At 36.9% G+C, this 22275-nt stretch overlaps 17 non-coding genes across 17 annotated transcripts; all 17 read left to right on the top strand.

The window, feature by feature from the left end:
• The first annotated feature begins 216 nt into the window (after window positions 1-216).
• On the top strand, window positions 217-289 carry trnar-ucg (transfer RNA arginine (anticodon UCG)). Its single transcript has one exon. It is a non-coding gene; the product is annotated as a tRNA-Arg (tRNA).
• A 1539-nt stretch (window positions 290-1828) lies between these two features.
• Window positions 1829-1901, top strand: trnar-ucg (transfer RNA arginine (anticodon UCG)). Its single transcript has one exon. It is a non-coding gene; the product is annotated as a tRNA-Arg (tRNA).
• Window positions 1902-2147: 246 nt separating this feature from the next.
• trnar-ucg (transfer RNA arginine (anticodon UCG)) lies at window positions 2148-2220 on the top strand. Its single transcript has one exon. It is a non-coding gene; the product is annotated as a tRNA-Arg (tRNA).
• Window positions 2221-3329: 1109 nt separating this feature from the next.
• On the top strand, window positions 3330-3402 carry trnar-ucg (transfer RNA arginine (anticodon UCG)). Its single transcript has one exon. It is a non-coding gene; the product is annotated as a tRNA-Arg (tRNA).
• A 2300-nt stretch (window positions 3403-5702) lies between these two features.
• Window positions 5703-5775, top strand: trnar-ucg (transfer RNA arginine (anticodon UCG)). The gene has a single exon. It is a non-coding gene; the product is annotated as a tRNA-Arg (tRNA).
• A 2298-nt stretch (window positions 5776-8073) lies between these two features.
• On the top strand, window positions 8074-8146 carry trnar-ucg (transfer RNA arginine (anticodon UCG)). Its single transcript has one exon. It is a non-coding gene; the product is annotated as a tRNA-Arg (tRNA).
• A 1112-nt stretch (window positions 8147-9258) lies between these two features.
• On the top strand, window positions 9259-9331 carry trnar-ucg (transfer RNA arginine (anticodon UCG)). Its single transcript has one exon. It is a non-coding gene; the product is annotated as a tRNA-Arg (tRNA).
• A 646-nt stretch (window positions 9332-9977) lies between these two features.
• trnar-ucg (transfer RNA arginine (anticodon UCG)) lies at window positions 9978-10050 on the top strand. Its single transcript has one exon. It is a non-coding gene; the product is annotated as a tRNA-Arg (tRNA).
• A 1536-nt stretch (window positions 10051-11586) lies between these two features.
• trnar-ucg (transfer RNA arginine (anticodon UCG)) lies at window positions 11587-11659 on the top strand. Its single transcript has one exon. It is a non-coding gene; the product is annotated as a tRNA-Arg (tRNA).
• A 246-nt stretch (window positions 11660-11905) lies between these two features.
• trnar-ucg (transfer RNA arginine (anticodon UCG)) lies at window positions 11906-11978 on the top strand. The gene has a single exon. It is a non-coding gene; the product is annotated as a tRNA-Arg (tRNA).
• Window positions 11979-13087: 1109 nt separating this feature from the next.
• trnar-ucg (transfer RNA arginine (anticodon UCG)) lies at window positions 13088-13160 on the top strand. The gene has a single exon. It is a non-coding gene; the product is annotated as a tRNA-Arg (tRNA).
• Window positions 13161-15462: 2302 nt separating this feature from the next.
• Window positions 15463-15535, top strand: trnar-ucg (transfer RNA arginine (anticodon UCG)). Its single transcript has one exon. It is a non-coding gene; the product is annotated as a tRNA-Arg (tRNA).
• A 2298-nt stretch (window positions 15536-17833) lies between these two features.
• Window positions 17834-17906, top strand: trnar-ucg (transfer RNA arginine (anticodon UCG)). The gene has a single exon. It is a non-coding gene; the product is annotated as a tRNA-Arg (tRNA).
• Window positions 17907-19019: 1113 nt separating this feature from the next.
• Window positions 19020-19092, top strand: trnar-ucg (transfer RNA arginine (anticodon UCG)). Its single transcript has one exon. It is a non-coding gene; the product is annotated as a tRNA-Arg (tRNA).
• A 645-nt stretch (window positions 19093-19737) lies between these two features.
• Window positions 19738-19810, top strand: trnar-ucg (transfer RNA arginine (anticodon UCG)). The gene has a single exon. It is a non-coding gene; the product is annotated as a tRNA-Arg (tRNA).
• Window positions 19811-21349: 1539 nt separating this feature from the next.
• trnar-ucg (transfer RNA arginine (anticodon UCG)) lies at window positions 21350-21422 on the top strand. Its single transcript has one exon. It is a non-coding gene; the product is annotated as a tRNA-Arg (tRNA).
• Window positions 21423-21668: 246 nt separating this feature from the next.
• Window positions 21669-21741, top strand: trnar-ucg (transfer RNA arginine (anticodon UCG)). The gene has a single exon. It is a non-coding gene; the product is annotated as a tRNA-Arg (tRNA).
• The last annotated feature ends 534 nt before the right edge of the window (window positions 21742-22275 follow it).

Below are 22275 nucleotides of genomic sequence, written 5' to 3'. Positions count from 1 at the left end.
ATTGAAAAGCTTGGACATTGTTATGCAACTTTGATAATCAAGGACTGCGAGGCCTGAGAGATATTGTTTCTGATTCTGCATCGCAAGATGGAGTGATAGAGTGTCTTCGTACTTGTTAAATATCACTAACTTTCCTCATTCAGACAGGTTCACAATTTTGATGTCTATTGTTGCAAAGCAAAGTCTGTATGATGTCATATAGGTCCATACGATGTAGACTGTGTGGCCTAATGGATAAGGAGTCTGACTTCGAATCAGAAGATTAAGGGTTCGAGTCCCTTCGTGGTTGTTTAAATTGAATAGCACTATTCATTTGGAAATGAAAAGCTAGGAGATTGTTATGCAACTTTAATAATCTTAAGACTTTGAGGCCTGAGAAACATTGTGTTTGATTCTGTATCACAAGATTGAACGATCGAGTCTCTTCTTACTTGTCAAAAATCACCATCTTTCCTCATTCGGACAGGTTCAAAATGTTGATGTCTATTGTTGGAAAGCAAAGTCTGTATGATGTCATATTGGAGAAACTTGAGTAGACAGCCTGTCATAGTGGATAAGGCGATTACATTCTAATTACAATATTGACGGGTCGAGTCTCTTCGTGATTGTTTAATTTCATTAGCACAGCTAATTTGGAAATGTTCTTAGTTTCCCGAAATAAGGCTTTGTTCTTGTTGCATTGAAAAGCTCGGACGTTCGAGTCCCTTCGTGGTTGTTTAAATTGAATAGCTCAGATCATTTGGAAATGTTTCAAATTTCCTGAAAAAAGGCATTGTTCTTGTTTCTTTGAAAAGCTAGGACATTGTTATGCAACTTTAATAATCTTAAGACTTCGAGGCCTGAGAAACATTGTGTTTGATTCTGTATCACAAGATTGAAGGATCGAGTCTCTTCGTACTTGTCAAAAATCACCATCTTTCCTCATTCGGACAGGTTCAAAATGTTGATGTCTATTGTTGCAAAGCAAAGTCTGTATGATGTCATATAGCAGAAACTTGAGTAGACATCCTGGAATAGTTGAAAAGGCGCTTGCCTTCTAACCACAATATTGACGGGTCGAGTCTCTTCGTGATTGTTTAATTTCATTAGCACAGCTAATTTGGAAATGTTCTTAGTTTCCCGAAATAAGGCTTTGTTCTTGTTGCATTGAAAAGCTCGGACGTTCGAGTCTCTTCGTGGTTGTTTAAATTGAATAGCTCAGATCATTTGGAAATGTTTCAAATTTCCTGAAAAAAGGCATTGTTCTTGTTTCTTTGAAAAGCTAGGACATTGTTATGCAACTTTAATATTCTTAAGACTTCGAGGCCTGAGAAACATTGTGTTTGATTCTGTATCACAAGATTGAAGGATCGAGTGTCCTCGTACTTGTCAAAAATCCCAATCTTTCCTCATTCGGACAAGTTCAAAATGTTGATGTCTATTGTTGGAAAGCAAAGTCTGTATGATGTCATATTGGAGAAACTTGAGTAGACATCCTGGAATAGTTGAAAAGGCGCTTGCCTTCTAACCACAATATTGAGGGGTCGAGTCTCTTTGTGATCGTTTAATTTCATTAGCTCAGCTAATTTGGAAATGTTCGCAAATTCCCGAAATAAGGCTTTGTTCTTGTTGCATTGAAAAGCTTGGACATTGTTATGCAACTTTGATAATCAAGGACTGCGAGGCCTGAGAGATATTGTTTCTGATTCTGCATCGCAAGATGGAGTGATAGAGTGTCTTCGTACTTGTTAAATATCACTAACTTTCCTCATTCAGACAGGTTCACAATTTTGATGTCTATTGTTGCAAAGCAAAGTCTGTATGATGTCATATAGGTCCATACGATGTAGACTGCGTGGCCTAATGGATAAGGAGTCTGACTTCGAATCAGAAGATTAAGGGTTCGAGTCCCTTCGTGGTTGTTTAAATTGAATAGCACAATTCATTTGGAAATGAAAAGCTAGGAGATTGTTATGCAACTTTAATAATCTTAAGACTTTGAGGCCTGAGAAACATTGTGTTTGATTCTGTATCACAAGATTGAACGATCGAGTCTCTTCTTACTTGTCAAAAATCACCATCTTTCCTCATTCGGACAGGTTCAAAATGTTGATGTCTATTGTTGCAAAGCAAAGTCTGTATGATGTCATATAGGTCCAGATGATGTAGACTGCGTGGCCTAATGGATAAGGCGTCTGACTTCGAATCAGAAGATTAAGGGTTCGAGTCCCTCTGTGGTTGTTTAAATTGAATAGCTCAATTCATTTGGAAATGTAAAGAATTTCCTGAAATAAGGCATTGTTCTTGTTTCTTTGAAAAGCTAGGACATTGTTATGCAACTTTAATATTCTTAAGACTTCGAGGCCTGAGAAACATTGTGTTTGATTCTGTATCACAAGATTGAAGGATCGAGTCTCTTCGTACTTGTCAAAAATCACCAACTTTCCTCATTTGGACAGGTTCAAAATGTTGATGTCTATTGTTGGAAAGCAAAGTCTAAATGATGTCATATTGGAGAAACTTGACTAGACAGCCTGTCATAGTGGATAAGGTGCTTACATTCTAATTACAATATTGACGGGTCGAGTCTCTTCGTGATTGTTTAATTTCATTAGCACAGCTAATTTGGAAATGTTCTTAGTTTCCTGAAATAAGGCTTTGTTCTTGTTGCATTGAAAAGCTCGGACTTTCGAGTCTTTTCCTGGTTGTTTAAATTGAATAGCATAAATCTTTTGGAAATGTTTCATTTCATGAATAAAGGCATTGTTCTTGTTTCTTTGAAAAGCTAGGACATTGTTATGCAACTTTAATAATCTTAAGACTTCGAGGCCTGAGAAACATTGTGTTTGATTCTGTATCACAAGATTGAAGGATCGAGTCTCTTCGTACTTGTCAAAAATCACCATCTTTCCTCATTCGGACAGGTTCAAAATGTTGATGTCTATTGTTGCAAAGCAAAGTCTGTATGATGTCATATAGCAGAAACTTGAGTAGACATCCTGGAATAGTTGAAAAGGCGCTTGCCTTCTAACCACAATATTGAGGGGTCGAGTCTCTTTGTGATCGTTTAATTTCATTAGCTCAGCTAATTTGGAAATGTTCGCAAATTCCCGAAATAAGGGTTTGTTCTTGTTGCATTGAAAAGCTTGGACATTGTTATGCAACTTTGATTATCAAGGACTGCGAGGCCTGAGAGATATTGTGTCTGATTCTGCATCGCAAGATGGAGTGATAGTGTCTTCGTACTTGTTAAATATCACTAGCTTTCCTCATTCAGACAGGTTCACAATTTTGATGTCTATTGTTGCAAAGCAAAGTCTGTATGATGTCATATAGTTCTATATAAAGCAGACTGCGTGGCCTAATGGATAAGGCGTCTGATTTCGAATCAGAAGATTGAGGGTTCGAGTCCCTTCGTGGTTGTTTAAATTGAATAGCTCAAATCATTTGGGAATGTTAAAAATTTCCTGAAATAAGGCATTGTTCTTGTTTCTTTGAAAAGCTAGGACATTGTTATGCAACTTTAATAATCTTAAGACTTCGAGGCCTGAGAAACATTGTGTTTGATTCTGTATCACAAGATTGAAGGATCGAGTCTCTTCGTACTTGTCAAAAATCACCATCTTTCCTCATTTGGACAGGTTCAAAATGTTGATGTCTATTGTTGGAAAGGAAAGTCTGTATGATGTCATATTGGAGAAACTTGAGTAGACAGCTCTGTCATAGTGGATAAGATGCTTACATTCTAATTACTATATTGACGGGTCGAGTCTCTTCGTGATTGTTGAATTTCATTAGCACAGCTAATTTGGAAATGTTCTTAGTTTTCCGAAATAAGGCTTTGTTCTTGTTGCATTGAAAAGCTCGGACGTTCGAGTCCCTTCGTGGTTGTTTAAATTGAATAGCTCAGATCATTTGGAAATTTTACAAATTTCCTGAAAAAAGGCATTGTTCTTGTTTCTTTGAAAAGCTAAGACATTGTTATGCAACTATAATAATCTTAAGACTTTGAGGCCTGAGAAACATTGTGTTTGATTCTGTATCACAAGATTGAAGGATCGAGTCTCTTCGTACTTGTCAAAAATCACCATCTTTCCTCATTCGGACAGGTTCAAAATGTTGATGTCTATTGTTGCAAAGCAAAGTCTGTATGATGTCATATAGCAGAAACTTGAGTAGACATCCTGGAATATTTGAAAAGGCGCTTGCCTTCTTACCACAATATTGAGGGGTCGAGTCTCTTTGTGATAGGTTAATTTCATTAGCTCAGCTAATTTGGAAATGTTCGCAAATTCCCGAAATAAGGCTTTGTTCTTGTTGCATTGAAAAGCTTGGAAATTGTTATGCAACTTTGATTATCAAGGACTGCGAGGCCTGAGAGATATTGTGTCTGATTCTGCATCGCAAGATGGAGTGATAGAGTGTCTTCGTACTTGTTAAATATCACTAGCTTTCCTCATTCAGACAGGTTCACAATTTTGATGTCTATTGTTGCAAAGCAAAGTCTGTATAATGTCATATAGTTCTATATAAAGCAGACTGCGTGGCCTAATGGATAAGGCGTCTGACTTCGAATCAGAAGATTGAGGATTGGAGTCCCTTCGTGTTTGTTTAAATTGAATGGCTCAAATCATTTTGAAATGTTAAAAATTTCCTGAAATAAGGCATTGTTCTTGTTTCTTTGAAAAGCTAGGACATTGTTATGCAACTTTAATAATCTTAAGACTTCGAGGCCTGAGAAACATTGTGTTTGATTCTGTATCACAAGATTGAAGGATCGAGTCTCTTCGTACTTGTCAAAAATCACCATCTTTCCTCATTTGGACAGGTTCAAAATGTTGATGTCTATTGTTGGAAAGGAAAGTCTGTATGATGTCATATTGGAGAAACTTGAGTAGACAGCTCTGTCATAGTGGATAAGATGCTTACATGCTAATTACTATATTGACGGGTCGAGTCTCTTCGTGATTGTTGAATTTCATTAGCACAGCTAATTTGGAAATGTTCTTAGTTTTCCGAAATAAGGCTTTGTTCTTGTTGCATTGAAAAGCTCGGACGTTCGAGTCCCTTCGTGGTTGTTTAAATTGAATAGCTCAGATCATTTGGAAATTTTTCAAATTTCCTGAAAAAAGGCATTGTTCTTGTTTCTTTGAAAAGCTAAGACATTGTTATGCAACTATAATAATCTTAAGACTTTGAGGCCTGAGAAACATTGTGTTTGATTCTGTATCACAAGATTGAAGGATCGAGTCTCTTCGTACTTGTCAAAAATCACCATCTTTCCTCATTCGGACAGGTTCAAATGTTGATGTCTATTGTTGCAAAGCAAAGTCTGTATGATGTCATATAGCAGAAACTTGAGTAGACATCCTGGAATATTTGAAAAGGCGCTTGCCTTCTAACCACAATATTGAGGGGTCGAGTCTCTTTGTGATCGTTTAATTTCATTAGCTCAGCTAATTTGGAAATGTTTGCAAATTCCCGAAATAAGGCTTTGTTCTTGTTGCATTGAAAAGCTTGGAAATTGTTATGCAACTTTGATTATCAAGGACTGCGAGGCCTGAGAGATATTGTGTCTGATTCTGCATCGCAAGATGGAGTGATAGAGTGTCTTCGTACTTGTTAAATATCACTAGCTTTCCTCATTCAGACAAGTTCACAATTTTGATGTCTATTGTTGCAAAGCAAAGTCTGTATAATGTCATATAGTTCTATATAAAGCAGACTGCGTGGCCTAATGGATAAGGCGTCTGACTTCGAATCAGAAGATTGAGGGTTTGAGTCCCTTCGTGGTTGTTTAAATTGAATAGCTCAAATCATTTGGAAATGTTAAAAATTTCCTGAAATAAGGCATTGTTCTTGTTTCTTTGAAAAGCTAGGACATTGTTATGCAACTTTAATAATCTTAAGACTTCGAGGCCTGAGAAACATTGTGTTTGATTCTGTATCACAAGATTGAAGGATCCAGTCTCTTCGTACTTGTCAAAAATCACCATCTTTCCTCATTCGGACAGGTTCAAAATGTTGATGTCTATTGTTGCAAAGCAAAGTCTGTATGATGTCATATAGCAGAAACTTGAGTAGACATCCTGGAATAGTTGAAAAGGCGCTTGCCTTCTAACCACAATATTGAGGGGTCGAGTCTCTTTGTGATCGTTTAATTTCATTAACTCAGCTAATTTGGAAATGTTCGCAAATTCCCGAAATAAGGCTTTGTTCTTGTTGCATTGAAAAGCTTGGACATTGTTATGCAACTTTGATAATCAAGGACTGCGAGGCCTGAGAGATATTGTGTCTGATTCTGCATCGCAAGATGGAGTGATAGAGTGTCTTCGTACTTGTTAAATATCACTAATTTTCCTTATTCAGACAGGTTCACAATTTGATGTCTATTGTTGCAAAGCAAAGTCTGTATAATGTCATATAGTTCTATATAAAGCAGACTGCGTGGCCTAATGGATAAGGCGTCTGACTTCCAATCAGAAGATTGAGGATTGGAGTCCCTTCGTGTTTGTTTAAATTGAATAGGTCAAATCATATGGAAATGTTAAAAATTTCCTGAAATAAGTCATTATTCTTGTTTCTTTGAAAAGCTAGGACATTGTTCTGCAACTTTAATAATCTTAAGACTTCGAGGCCTGAGAAACATTGTGTTTGATTCTGTATCACAAGATTGAAGGATCGAGTCTCTTCGTACTTGTCAAAAATCACCATCTTTCCTCATTTGGACAGGTTCAAAATGTTGATGTCTATTGTTGGAAAGCAAAGTCTGTATGATGTCATATGGAGAAACTTGAGTAGACAGCCTGTCATAGTGGATAAGGTGCTTACATTCTAATTACTATATTGACGGGTCGAGTCTCTTCGTGATTGTTTAATTTCATTAGCACAGCTAATTTGGAAATGTTCTTAGTTTCCCGAAATAAGGCTTTGTTCTTGTTGCATTGAAAAGCTCGGACGTTCGAGTCCCTTCGTGGTTATTTAAATTGAATAGCTCAGATCATTTGGAAATGTTTCAAATTTCCTGAAAAAAGGCATTGTTCTTGTTTCTTTGAAAAGCTAGGACATTGTTATGCAACTTTAATAATCTTAAGACTTCGAGGCCTGAGAAACATTGTGTTTGATTCTGTATCACAAGATTGAAGGATCGAGTCTCTTCGTACTTGTCAAAAATCACCATCTTTCCTCATTTGGACAGGTTCAAAATGTTGATGTCTATTGTTGGAAAGGAAAGTCTGTATGATGTCATATTGGAGAAACTTGAGTAGACAGCTCTGTCATATTGGATAAGATGCTTACATTCTAATTACTATATTGACGGGTCGAGTCTCTTCGTGATTGTTGAATTTCATTAGCACAGCTAATTTGGAAATGTTCTTAGTTTCCCGAAATAAGGCTTTGTTCTTGTTGCATTGAAAAGCTCGGACGTTCGAGTCCCTTCGTGGTTGTTTAAATTGAATAGCTCAGATCATTTGGAAATTTTTCTAATTTCCTGAAAAAAGGCATTGTTCTTGTTTCTTTGAAAAGCTAAGACATTGGTATGCAACTTTAATAATCTTAAGACTTCGAGGCCTGAGAAACATTGTGTTTGATTCTGTATCACAAGATTGAAGGATCGAGTCTCTTCGTACTTGTCAAAAATCACCATCTTTCCTCATTCGGACAGGTTCAAAATGTTGATGTCTATTGTTGCAAAGCAAAGTCTGTATGATGTCATATAGCAGAAACTTGAGTAGACATCCTGGAATATTTGAAAAGGCGCTTGCCTTCTAACCACAATATTGAGGGGTCGAGTCTCTTTGTGATCGTTTAATTTTATTAGCTCAGCTAATTTGGAAATGTTCGCAAATTCCCGAAATAAGGCTTTGTTCTTGTTGCATTGAAAAGCTTGGACATTGTTATGCAACTTTGATTATCAAGGACTGCGAGGCCTGAGAGATATTGTGTCTGATTCTGCATCGCAAGATGGAGTGATAGAGTGTCTTCGTACTTGTTAAATATCACTAGCTTTCCTCATTCAGACAGGTTCACAATTTTGATGTCTATTGTTGCAAAGCAAAGTCTGTATGATGTCATATAGTTCTATATAAAGCAGACTGCGTGGCCTAATGGATAAGGCGTCTGACTTCGAATCAGAAGATTGAGGGTTCGAGTCCCTTCGTGGTTTTTTAAATTGAATAGCTCAATTCATTTGGAAATGTTAAAAATTTCCTGAAATAAGGCATTGTTCTTGTTTCTTTGAAAAGCTAGGACATTGTTATGCCACTTTAATAATCTTAAGACTTCGAGGCCTGAGAAACATTGTGTTTGATTCTGTATCACAAGATTGAAGGATCGAGTCTCTTCGTACTTGTCAAAAATCACCATCTTTCCTCATTTGGACAGGTTCAAAATGTTGATGTCTATTGTTGGAAAGCAAAGTCTGTATGATGTCATATAGCAGAAACTTGAGTAGACATCCTGGAATAGTGGATAAGGTGCTTACATTCTAATCACAATATTGACGGGTCGAGTCTCTTCGTGATTGTTTAATTTCATTAGCACAGCTAATTTGGAAATGTTCTTAGTTTCCCGAAATAAGGCTTTGTTCTTGTTGCATTGAAAAGCTCGGACGTTCGAGTCCTCTTCGTGGTTGTTTAAATTGAATAGCTCAGATCATTTGGAAATTTTCAAATTTCCTGAAAAAAGGCATTGTTCTTGTTTCTTTGAAAAGCTAGGACATTGTTATGCAACTTTAATAATCTTAAGACTTCGAGGCCTGAGAAACATTGTGTTTGATTCTGTATCACAAGATTGAAGGATCGAGTCTCTTCGTACTTGTCAAAAATCACCAATCTTTCCTCATTCGGACAGGTTCAAATGTTGATGTCTATTGTTGGAAAGCAAAGTCTGTATGATGTCATATTGGAGAAACTTGACTAGACAGCCTGTCATAGTGGATAAGGTGCTTACCTTCTAATCACAATATTGACGGGTCGAGTCTCTTCGTGATCGTTTAATTTCATTAGCACAGCTAATTTGGAAATGTTCTTAGTTTCCCTGAAATAAGGCTTTGTTCTTGTTGCATGAAAAGCTCGGACATTGTTATTCAACTTTAATAATCAAGGACTGCGAGGCCTGAGAGATATTGTGTCTGATTCTGCATCGCAAGATGGAGTGATAGAGTGTCTTCGTACTTGTTAAATATCACTAGCTTTCCTCATTCAGACAGGTTCACAATTTTGATGTCTATTGTTGCAAAGCAAAGTCTGTATGATGTCATATAGTTCTATATAAGCAGACTGCGTGGCCTAATGGATAAGGCGTCTGACTTCGAATCAGAAGATTGAGGGTTCGAGTCCCTTCGTGGTTTTTTAAATTGAATAGCTCAATTCATTTGGAAATGTTAAAAATTTCCTGAAATAAGGCATTGTTCTTGTTTCTTTGAAAAGCTAGGACATTGTTATGCAACTTTAATAATCTTAAGACTTCGAGGCCTGAGAAACATTGTGTTTGATTCTGTATCACAAGATTGAAGGATCGAGTCTCTTCGTACTTGTCAAAAATCACCATCTTTCCTCATTCGGACAGGTTCAAAATGTTGATGTCTATTGTTGCAAAGCAAAGTCTGTATGATGTCATATAGCAGAAACTTGAGTAGACATCCTGGAATAGTTGAAAAGGCGCTTGCCTTCTAACCACAATATTGAGGGGTCGAGTCTCTTTGTGATCGTTTAATTTCATTAGCTCAGCTAATTTGGAAATGTTCGCAAATTCCCGAAATAAGGCTTTGTTCTTGTTGCATTGAAAAGCTTGGACATTGTTATGCAACTTTGATAATCAAGGACTGCGAGGCCTGAGAGATATTGTTTCTGATTCTGCATCGCAAGATGGAGTGATAGAGTGTCTTCGTACTTGTTAAATATCACTAACTTTCCTCATTAGGACAGGTTCACAATTTTGATGTCTATTGTTGCAAAGCAAAGTCTGTATGATGTCATATAGGTCCAGATGATGTAGACTGCGTGGCCTAATGGATAAGGCGTCTGACTTCGAATCAGAAGATTAAGGGTTCGAGTCCCTTCGTGGTTGTTTAAATTGAATAGCTCAATTCATTTGGAAATGAAAAGCTAGGAGATTGTTATGCAACTTTAATAATCTTAAGACTTCGAGGCCTGAGAAACATTGTGTTTGATTCTGTATCACAAGATTGAAGGATCGAGTCTCTTCGTACTTGTCAAAAATCACCATCTTTCCTCATTCGGACAGGTTCAAAATGTTGATGTCTATTGTTGGAAAGCAAAGTCTGTATGATGTCATATTGGAGAAACTTGAGTAGACAGCCTGTCATAGTGGATAAGGTGCTTACATTCTAATCACAATATTGACGGGTCGAGTCTCTTCGTGATTGTTTAATTTCATTAGCACAGCTAATTTGGAAATGTTCTTAGTTTCCCGAAATAAGGCTTTGTTCTTGTTGCATTGAAAAGCTCGGACGTTCGAGTCCCTTCGTGGTTGTTTAAATTGAATAGCTCAGATCATTTGGAAATGTTTCAAATTTCCTGAAAAAAGGCATTGTTCTTGTTTCTTTGAAAAGCTAGGACATTGTTATGCAACTTTAATAATCTTAAGACTTCGAGGCCTGAGAAACATTGTGTTGATTCTGTATCACAAGATTGAAGGATCGAGTCTCTTCGTACTTGTCAAAAATCACCATCTTTCCTCATTCGGACAGGTTCAAAATGTTGATGTCTATTGTTGCAAAGCAAAGTCTGTATGATGTCATATAGCAGAAACTTGAGTAGACATCCTGGAATAGTTGAAAAGGCGCTTGCCTTCTAACCACAATATTGACGGGTCGAGTCTCTTCGTGATTGTTTAATTTCATTAGCACAGCTAATTTGGAAATGTTCTTAGTTTCCCGAAATAAGGCTTTGTTCTTGTTGCATTGAAAAGCTCGGACGTTCGAGTCTCTTCGTGGTTGTTTAAATTGAATAGCTCAGATCATTTGGAAATGTTTCAAATTTCCTGAAAAAAGGCATTGTTCTTGTTTCTTTGAAAAGCTAGGACATTGTTATGCAACTTTAATATCTTAAGACTTCGAGGCCTGAGAAACATTGTGTTTGATTCTGTATCACAAGATTGAAGGATCGAGTCTCTCGTACTTGTCAAAAATCACCAATCTTTCCTCATTCGGACAGGTTCAAAATGTTGATGTCTATTGTTGGAAAGCAAAGTCTGTATGATGTCATATTGGAGAAACTTGAGTAGACATCCTGGAATAGTTGATAAAGGCGCTTGCCTTCTAACCACAATATTGAGGGGTCGAGTCTCTTTGTGATCGTTTAATTTCATTAGCTCAGCTAATTGGAAATGTTCGCAATTCCCGAAATAAGGCTTTGTTCTTGTTGCATTGAAAAGCTCGGACATTGTTATGCAACTTTGATAATCAAGGACTGCGAGGCCTGAGAGATATTGTTTCTGATTCTGCATCGCAAGATGGAGTGATAGAGTGTCTTCGTACTTGTTAAATATCACTAACTTTCCTCATTCAGACAGGTTCACAATTTTGATGTCTATTGTTGCAAAGCAAAGTCTGTATGATGTCATATAGGTCCATACGATGTAGACTGCGTGGCCTAATGGATAAGGAGTCTGACTTCGAATCAGAAGATTAAGGGTTCGAGTCCCTTCGTGGTTGTTTAAATTGAATAGCACAATTCATTTGGAAATGAAAAGCTAGGAGATTGTTATGCAACTTTAATAATCTTAAGACTTTGAGGCCTGAGAAACATTGTGTTTGATTCTGTATCACAAGATTGAACGATCGAGTCTCTTCTTACTTGTCAAAAATCACCATCTTTCCTCATTCGGACAGGTTCAAAATGTTGATGTCTATTGTTGCAAAGCAAAGTCTGTATGATGTCATATAGGTCCAGATGATGTAGACTGCGTGGCCTAATGGATAAGGCGTCTGACTTCGAATCAGAAGATTAAGGGTTCGAGTCCCTCTGTGGTTGTTTAAATTGAATAGCTCAATTCATTTGGAAATGTAAAGAATTTCCTGAAATAAGGCATTGTTCTTGTTTCTTTGAAAAGCTAGGACATTGTTATGCAACTTTAATATTCTTAAGACTTCGAGGCCTGAGAAACATTGTGTTTGATTCTGTATCACAAGATTGAAGGATCGAGTCTCTTCGTACTTGTCAAAAATCACCAACTTTCCTCATTTGGACAGGTTCAAAATGTTGATGTCTATTGTTGGAAAGCAAAGTCTAAATGATGTCATATTGGAGAAACTTGACTAGACAGCCTGTCATAGTGGATAAGGTGCTTACATTCTAATTACAATATTGACGGGTCGAGTCTCTTCGTGATTGTTTAATTTCATTAGCACAGCTAATTTGGAAATGTTCTTAGTTTCCTGAAATAAGGCTTTGTTCTTGTTGCATTGAAAAGCTCGGACTTTCGAGTCTTTTCCTGGTTGTTTAAATTGAATAGCATAAATCTTTTGGAAATGTTTCATTTCATGAATAAAGGCATTGTTCTTGTTTCTTTGAAAAGCTAGGACATTGTTATGCAACTTTAATAATCTTAAGACTTCGAGGCCTGAGAAACATTGTGTTTGATTCTGTATCACAAGATTGAAGGATCGAGTCTCTTCGTACTTGTCAAAAATCACCATCTTTCCTCATTCGGACAGGTTCAAAATGTTGATGTCTATTGTTGCAAAGCAAAGTCTGTATGATGTCATATAGCAGAAACTTGAGTAGACATCCTGGAATAGTTGAAAAGGCGCTTGCCTTCTAACCACAATATTGAGGGGTCGAGTCTCTTTGTGATCGTTTAATTTCATTAGCTCAGCTAATTTGGAAATGTTCGCAAATTCCCGAAATAAGGGTTTGTTCTTGTTGCATTGAAAAGCTTGGACATTGTTATGCAACTTTGATTATCAAGGACTGCGAGGCCTGAGAGATATTGTGTCTGATTCTGCATCGCAAGATGGAGTGATAGTGTCTTCGTACTTGTTAAATATCACTAGCTTTCCTCATTCAGACAGGTTCACAATTTTGATGTCTATTGTTGCAAAGCAAAGTCTGTATGATGTCATATAGTTCTATATAAAGCAGACTGCGTGGCCTAATGGATAAGGCGTCTGATTTCGAATCAGAAGATTGAGGGTTCGAGTCCCTTCGTGGTTGTTTAAATTGAATAGCTCAAATCATTTGGGAATGTTAAAAATTTCCTGAAATAAGGCATTGTTCTTGTTTCTTTGAAAAGCTAGGACATTGTTATGCAACTTTAATAATCTTAAGACTTCGAGGCCTGAGAAACATTGTGTTTGATTCTGTATCACAAGATTGAAGGATCGAGTCTCTTCGTACTTGTCAAAAATCACCATCTTTCCTCATTTGGACAGGTTCAAAATGTTGATGTCTATTGTTGGAAAGGAAAGTCTGTATGATGTCATATTGGAGAAACTTGAGTAGACAGCTCTGTCATAGTGGATAAGATGCTTACATTCTAATTACTATATTGACGGGTCGAGTCTCTTCGTGATTGTTGAATTTCATTAGCACAGCTAATTTGGAAATGTTCTTAGTTTCCGAAATAAGGCTTTGTTCTTGTTGCATTGAAAAGCTCGGACGTTCGAGTCCCTTCGTGGTTGTTTAAATTGAATAGCTCAGATCATTTGGAAATGTTTACAAATTTCCTGAAAAAAGGCATTGTTCTTGTTTCTTTGAAAAGCTAAGACATTGTTATGCAACTATAATAATCTTAAGACTTTGAGGCCTGAGAAACATTGTGTTTGATTCTGTATCACAAGATTGAAGGATCGAGTCTCTTCGTACTTGTCAAAAATCACCATCTTTCCTCATTCGGACAGGTTCAAAATGTTGATGTCTATTGTTGCAAAGCAAAGTCTGTATGATGTCATATAGCAGAAACTTGAGTAGACATCCTGGAATAGTTGAAAAGGCGCTTGCCTTCTTACCACAATATTGAGGGGTCGAGTCTCTTTGTGATAGGTTAATTTCATTAGCTCAGCTAATTTGGAAATGTTCGCAAATTCCCGAAATAAGGCTTTGTTCTTGTTGCATTGAAAAGCTTGGAAATTGTTATGCAACTTTGATTATCAAGGACTGCGAGGCCTGAGAGATATTGTGTCTGATTCTGCATCGCAAGATGGAGTGATAGAGTGTCTTCGTACTTGTTAAATATCACTAGCTTTCCTCATTCAGACAGGTTCACAATTTTGATGTCTATTGTTGCAAAGCAAAGTCTGTATAATGTCATATAGTTCTATATAAAGCAGACTGCGTGGCCTAATGGATAAGGCGTCTGACTTCGAATCAGAAGATTGAGGATTGGAGTCCCTTCGTGTTTGTTTAAATTGAATGGCTCAAATCATTTTGAAATGTTAAAAATTTCCTGAAATAAGGCATTGTTCTTGTTTCTTTGAAAAGCTAGGACATTGTTATGCAACTTTAATAATCTTAAGACTTCGAGGCCTGAGAAACATTGTGTTTGATTCTGTATCACAAGATTGAAGGATCGAGTCTCTTCGTACTTGTCAAAAATCACCATCTTTCCTCATTTGGACAGGTTCAAAATGTTGATGTCTATTGTTGGAAAGGAAAGTCTGTATGATGTCATATTGGAGAAACTTGAGTAGACAGCTCTGTCATAGTGGATAAGATGCTTACATGCTAATTACTATATTGACGGGTCGAGTCTCTTCGTGATTGTTGAATTTCATTAGCACAGCTAATTTGGAAATGTTCTTAGTTTCCCGAAATAAGGCTTTGTTCTTGTTGCATTGAAAAGCTCGGACGTTCGAGTCCCTTCGTGGTTGTTTAAATTGAATAGCTCAGATCATTTGGAAATTTTTCAAATTTCCTGAAAAAAGGCATTGTTCTTGTTTCTTTGAAAAGCTAAGACATTGTTATGCAACTATAATAATCTTAAGACTTTGAGGCCTGAGAAACATTGTGTTTGATTCTGTATCACAAGATTGAAGGATCGAGTCTCTTCGTACTTGTCAAAAATCACCATCTTTCCTCATTCGGACAGGTTCAAAATGTTGATGTCTATTGTTGCAAAGCAAAGTCTGTATGATGTCATATAGCAGAAACTTGAGTAGACATCCTGGAATATTTGAAAAGGCGCTTGCCTTCTAACCACAATATTGAGGGGTCGAGTCTCTTTGTGATCGTTTAATTTCATTAGCTCAGCTAATTTGGAAATGTTTGCAAATTCCCGAAATAAGGCTTTGTTCTTGTTGCATTGAAAAGCTTGGAAATTGTTATGCAACTTTGATTATCAAGGACTGCGAGGCCTGAGAGATATTGTGTCTGATTCTGCATCGCAAGATGGAGTGATAGAGTGTCTTCGTACTTGTTAAATATCACTAGCTTTCCTCATTCAGGACAAGTTCACAATTTTGATGTCTATTGTTGCAAAGCAAAGTCTGTATAATGTCATATAGTTCTATATAAAGCAGACTGCGTGGCCTAATGGATAAGGCGTCTGACTTCGAATCAGAAGATTGAGGGTTTGAGTCCCTTCGTGGTTGTTTAAATTGAATAGCTCAAATCATTTGGAAATGTTAAAAATTTCCTGAAATAAGGCATTGTTCTTGTTTCTTTGAAAAGCTAGGACATTGTTATGCAACTTTAATAATCTTAAGACTTCGAGGCCTGAGAAACATTGTGTTTGATTCTGTATCACAAGATTGAAGGATCCAGTCTCTTCGTACTTGTCAAAAATCACCATCTTTCCTCATTCGGACAGGTTCAAAATGTTGATGTCTATTGTTGCAAAGCAAAGTCTGTATGATGTCATATAGCAGAAACTTGAGTAGACATCCTGGAATAGTTGAAAAGGCGCTTGCCTTCTAACCACAATATTGAGGGGTCGAGTCTCTTTGTGATCGTTTAATTTCATTAACTCAGCTAATTTGGAAATGTTCGCAAATTCCCGAAATAAGGCTTTGTTCTTGTTGCATTGAAAAGCTTGGACATTGTTATGCAACTTTGATAATCAAGGACTGCGAGGCCTGAGAGATATTGTGTCTGATTCTGCATCGCAAGATGGAGTGATAGAGTGTCTTCGTACTTGTTAAATATCACTAATTTTCCTTATTCAGACAGGTTCACAATTTTGATGTCTATTGTTGCAAAGCAAAGTCTGTATAATGTCATATAGTTCTATATAAAGCAGACTGCGTGGCCTAATGGATAAGGCGTCTGACTTCCAATCAGAAGATTGAGGATTGGAGTCCCTTCGTGTTTGTTTAAATTGAATAGGTCAAATCATATGGAAATGTTAAAAATTTCCTGAAATAAGTCATTATTCTTGTTTCTTTGAAAAGCTAGGACATTGTTCTGCAACTTTAATAATCTTAAGACTTCGAGGCCTGAGAAACATTGTGTTTGATTCTGTATCACAAGATTGAAGGATCGAGTCTCTTCGTACTTGTCAAAAATCACCATCTTTCCTCATTTGGACAGGTTCAAAATGTTGATGTCTATTGTTGGAAAGCAAAGTCTGTATGATGTCATATTGGAGAAACTTGAGTAGACAGCCTGTCATAGTGGATAAGGTGCTTACATTCTAATTACTATATTGACGGGTCGAGTCTCTTCGTGATTGTTTAATTTCATTAGCACAGCTAATTTGGAAATGTTCTTAGTTTCCCGAAATAAGGCTTTGTTCTTGTTGCATTGAAAAGCTCGGACGTTCGAGTCCCTTCGTGGTTATTTAAATTGAATAGCTCAGATCATTTGGAAATGTTTCAAATTTCCTGAAAAAAGGCATTGTTCTTGTTTCTTTGAAAAGCTAGGACATTGTTATGCAACTTTAATAATCTTAAGACTTCGAGGCCTGAGAAACATTGTGTTTGATTCTGTATCACAAGATTGAAGGATCGAGTCTCTTCGTACTTGTCAAAAATCACAATCTTTCCTCATTTGGACAGGTTCAAAATGTTGATGTCTATTGTTGGAAAGGAAAGTCTGTATGATGTCATATTGGAGAAACTTGAGTAGACAGCTCTGTCATATTGGATAAGATGCTTACATTCTAATTACTATATTGACGGGTCGAGTCTCTTCGTGATTGTTGAATTTCATTAGCACAGCTAATTTGGAAATGTTCTTAGTTTCCCGAAATAAGGCTTTGTTCTTGTTGCATTGAAAAGCTCGGACGTTCGAGTCCCTTCGTGGTTGTTTAAATTGAATAGCTCAGATCATTTGGAAATTTTTCTAATTTCCTGAAAAAGGCATTGTTCTTGTTTCTTTGAAAAGCTAAGACATTGGTATGCAACTTTAATAATCTTAAGACTTCGAGGCCTGAGAAACATTGTGTTTGATTCTGTATCACAAGATTGAAGGATCGAGTCTCTTTGTACTTGTCAAAAATCACCATCTTTCCTCATTCGGACAGGTTCAAAATGTTGATGTCTATTGTTGCAAAGCAAAGTCTGTATGATGTCATATAGCAGAAACTTGAGTAGACATCCTGGAATATTTGAAAAGGCGCTTGCCTTCTAACCACAATATTGAGGGGTCGAGTCTCTTTGTGATCGTTTAATTTTATTAGCTCAGCTAATTTGGAAATGTTCGCAAATTCCCGAAATAAGGCTTTGTTCTTGTTGCATTGAAAAGCTTGGACATTGTTATGCAACTTTGATTATCAAGGACTGCGAGGCCTGAGAGATATTGTGTCTGATTCTGCATCGCAAGATGGAGTGATAGAGTGTCTTCGTACTTGTTAAATATCACTAGCTTTCCTCATTCAGACAGGTTCACAATTTTGATGTCTATTGTTGCAAAGCAAAGTCTGTATGATGTCATATAGTTCTATATAAGCAGACTGCGTGGCCTAATGGATAAGGCGTCTGACTTCGAATCAGAAGATTGAGGGTTCGAGTCCCTTCGTGGTTTTTTAAATTGAATAGCTCAATTCATTTGGAAATGTTAAAAATTTCCTGAAATAAGGCATTGTTCTTGTTTCTTTGAAAAGCTAGGACATTGTTATGCAACTTTAATAATCTTAAGACTTCGAGGCCTGAGAAACATTGTGTTTGATTCTGTATCACAAGATTGAAGGATCGAGTCTCTTCGTACTTGTCAAAAATCACCATCTTTCCTCATTTGGACAGGTTCAAAATGTTGATGTCTATTGTTGGAAAGCAAAGTCTGTATGATGTCATATTGGAGAAACTTGAGTAGACAGCCTGTCATAGTGGATAAGGTGCTTACATTCTAATTACTATATTGACGGGTCGAGTCTCTTCGTGATTGTTTAATTTCATTAGCACAGCTAATTTGGAAATGTTCTTAGTTTCCCGAAATAAGGCTTTGTTCTTGTTGCATTGAAAAGCTCGGACGTTCGAGTCCCTTCGTGGTTGTTTAAATTGAATAGGCCAGATCATTTGGAAATTTCTCAAATTTCCTGAAAAAAGGCATTGTTCTTGTTTCTTTGAAAAGCTAAGACATTGGTATGCAACTTTAATATTCTTAAGACTTCGAGGCCTGAGAAACATTGTGTTTGATTCTGTATCACAAGATTGAAGGATCGAGTGTCCTCGTACTTGTCAAAAATCCCAATCTTTCCTCATTTGGACAGGTTCAAAATGTTGATGTCTATTGTTGGAAAGCAAAGTCTGTATGATGTCATATTGGAGAAACTTGACTAGACAGCCTGTCATAGTGGATAAGGTGCTTACCTTCTCATCACAATATTGACGAGTCGAGTCTCTTCGTGATCGTTTAATTTCATTAGCACAGTTAATTTGGAAATGTTCTTAGTTTCCTGAAATAAGGCTTTGTTCTTGTTGCATTGAAAAGCTCGGACATTGTTATTCAACTTTAATAATCAAGGACTGCGAGGCCTGAGAGATATTGTGTCTGATTCTGCATCGCAAGATGGAGTGATAGAGTGTCTTCGTACTTGTTAAATATCACTAGCTTTCCTCATTCAGACAGGTTCACAATTTTGATGTCTATTGTTGCAAAGCAAAGTCTGTATGATGTCATATAGTTCTATATAAAGCAGACTGCGTGGCCTAATGGATAAGGCGTCTGACTTCGAATCAGAAGATTGAGGGTTCGAGTCCCTTCGTGGTTTTTTAAATTGAATAGCTCAATTCATTTGGAAATGTTAAAAATTTCCTGAAAAAGGCATTGTTCTTGTTTCTTTGAAAAGCTAGGACATTGTTATGCAACTTTAATAATCTTAAGACTTCGAGGCCTGAGAAACATTGTGTTTGATTCTGTATCACAAGATTGAAGGATCGAGTCTCTTCGTAATTGTCAAAAATCACCATCTTTCCTCATTCGGACAGGTTCAAAATGTTGATGTCTATTGTTGCAAAGCAAAGTCTGTATGATGTCATATAGCAGAAACTTGAGTAGACATCCTGGAATAGTTGAAAAGGCGCTTGCCTTCTAACCACAATATTGAGGGGTCGAGTCTCTTTGTGATCGTTTAATTTCATTAGCTCAGCTAATTTGGAAATGTTCGCAAATTCCCGAAATAAGGCTTTGTTCTTGTTGCATTGAAAAGCTTGGACATTGTTATGCAACTTTGATAATCAAGGACTGCGAGGCCTGAGAGATATTGTTTCTGATTCTGCATCGCAAGATGGAGTGATAGAGTGTCTTCGTACTTGTTAAATATCACTAACTTTCCTCATTCAGACAGGTTCACAATTTTGATGTCTATTGTTGCAAAGCAAAGTCTGTATGATGTCATATAGGTCCATACGATGTAGACTGTGTGGCCTAATGGATAAGGAGTCTGACTTCGAATCAGAAGATTAAGGGTTCGAGTCCCTTCGTGGTTGTTTAAATTGAATAGCACTATTCATTTGGAAATGAAAAGCTAGGAGATTGTTATGCAACTTTAATAATCTTAAGACTTTGAGGCCTGAGAAACATTGTGTTTGATTCTGTATCACAAGATTGAACGATCGAGTCTCTTCTTACTTGTCAAAAATCACCATCTTTCCTCATTCGGACAGGTTCAAAATGTTGATGTCTATTGTTGGAAAGCAAAGTCTGTATGATGTCATATTGGAGAAACTTGAGTAGACAGCCTGTCATAGTGGATAAGGCGATTACATTCTAATTACAATATTGACGGGTCGAGTCTCTTCGTGATTGTTTAATTTCATTAGCACAGCTAATTTGGAAATGTTCTTAGTTTCCCGAAATAAGGCTTTGTTCTTGTTGCATTGAAAAGCTCGGACGTTCGAGTCCCTTCGTGGTTGTTTAAATTGAATAGCTCAGATCATTTGGAAATGTTTCAAATTTCCTGAAAAAAGGCATTGTTCTTGTTTCTTTGAAAAGCTAGGACATTGTTATGCAACTTTAATAATCTTAAGACTTCGAGGCCTGAGAAACATTGTGTTTGATTCTGTATCACAAGATTGAAGGATCGAGTCTCTTCGTACTTGTCAAAAATCACCATCTTTCCTCATTCGGACAGGTTCAAAATGTTGATGTCTATTGTTGCAAAGCAAAGTCTGTATGATGTCATATAGCAGAAACTTGAGTAGACATCCTGGAATAGTTGAAAAGGCGCTTGCCTTCTAACCACAATATTGAGGGGTCGAGTCTCTTCGTGATTGTTTAATTTCATTAGCACAGCTAATTTGGAAATGTTCTTAGTTTCCCGAAATAAGGCTTTGTTCTTGTTGCATTGAAAAGCTCGGACGTTCGAGTCTCTTCGTGGTTGTTTAAATTGAATAGCTCAGATCATTTGGAAATGTTTCAAATTTCCTGAAAAAAGGCATTGTTCTTGTTTCTTTGAAAAGCTAGGACATTGTTATGCAACTTTAATATTCTTAAGACTTCGAGGCCTGAGAAACATTGTGTTTGATTCTGTATCACAAGATTGAAGGATCGAGTGTCCTCGTACTTGTCAAAAATCCCAATCTTTCCTCATTCGGACAAGTTCAAAATGTTGATGTCTATTGTTGGAAAGCAAAGTCTGTATGATGTCATATTGGAGAAACTTGAGTAGACATCCTGGAATAGTTGAAAAGGCGCTTGCCTTCTAACCACAATATTGAGGGGTCGAGTCTCTTTGTGATCGTTTAATTTCATTAGCTCAGCTAATTTGGAAATGTTCGCAAATTCCCGAAATAAGGCTTTGTTCTTGTTGCATTGAAAAGCTTGGACATTGTTATGCAACTTTGATAATCAAGGACTGCGAGGCCTGAGAGATATTGTTTCTGATTCTGCATCGCAAGATGGAGTGATAGAGTGTCTTCGTACTTGTTAAATATCACTAACTTTCCTCATTCAGACAGGTTCACAATTTTGATGTCTATTGTTGCAAAGCAAAGTCTGTATGATGTCATATAGGTCCATACGATGTAGACTGCGTGGCCTAATGGATAAGGAGTCTGACTTCGAATCAGAAGATTAAGGGTTCGAGTCCCTTCGTGGTTGTTTAAATTGAATAGCACAATTCATTTGGAAATGAAAAGCTAGGAGATTGTTATGCAACTTTAATAATCTTAAGACTTTGAGGCCTGAGAAACATTGTGTTTGATTCTGTATCACAAGATTGAACGATCGAGTCTCTTCTTACTTGTCAAAAATCACCATCTTTCCTCATTCGGACAGGTTCAAAATGTTGATGTCTATTGTTGCAAAGCAAAGTCTGTATGATGTCATATAGGTCCAGATGATGTAGACTGCGTGGCCTAATGGATAAGGCGTCTGACTTCGAATCAGAAGATTAAGGGTTCGAGTCCCTCTGTGGTTGTTTAAATTGAATAGCTCAATTCATTTGGAAATGTAAAGAATTTCCTGAAATAAGGCATTGTTCTTGTTTCTTTGAAAAGCTAGGACATTGTTATGCAACTTTAATATTCTTAAGACTTCGAGGCCTGAGAAACATTGTGTTTGATTCTGTATCACAAGATTGAAGGATCGAGTCTCTTCGTACTTGTCAAAAATCACCAACTTTCCTCATTTGGACAGGTTCAAAATGTTGATGTCTATTGTTGGAAAGCAAAGTCTAAATGATGTCATATTGGAGAAACTTGACTAGACAGCCTGTCATAGTGGATAAGGTGCTTACATTCTAATTACAATATTGACGGGTCGAGTCTCTTCGTGATTGTTTAATTTCATTAGCACAGCTAATTTGGAAATGTTCTTAGTTTCCTGAAATAAGGCTTTGTTCTTGTTGCATTGAAAAGCTCGGACTTTCGAGTCTTTCCTGGTTGTTTAAATTGAATAGCATAAATCTTTTGGAAATGTTTCATTTCATGAATAAAGGCATTGTTCTTGTTTC

Source organism: Salmo trutta, chromosome 28 (assembly GCF_901001165.1).
Source record: "Salmo trutta chromosome 28, fSalTru1.1, whole genome shotgun sequence".
NCBI lineage: Eukaryota > Metazoa > Chordata > Actinopteri > Salmoniformes > Salmonidae > Salmo > Salmo trutta.
The sequence above is the reverse complement of the archived record's forward strand: the minus strand, read 5'-3'. Positions and strand labels throughout refer to the sequence as shown.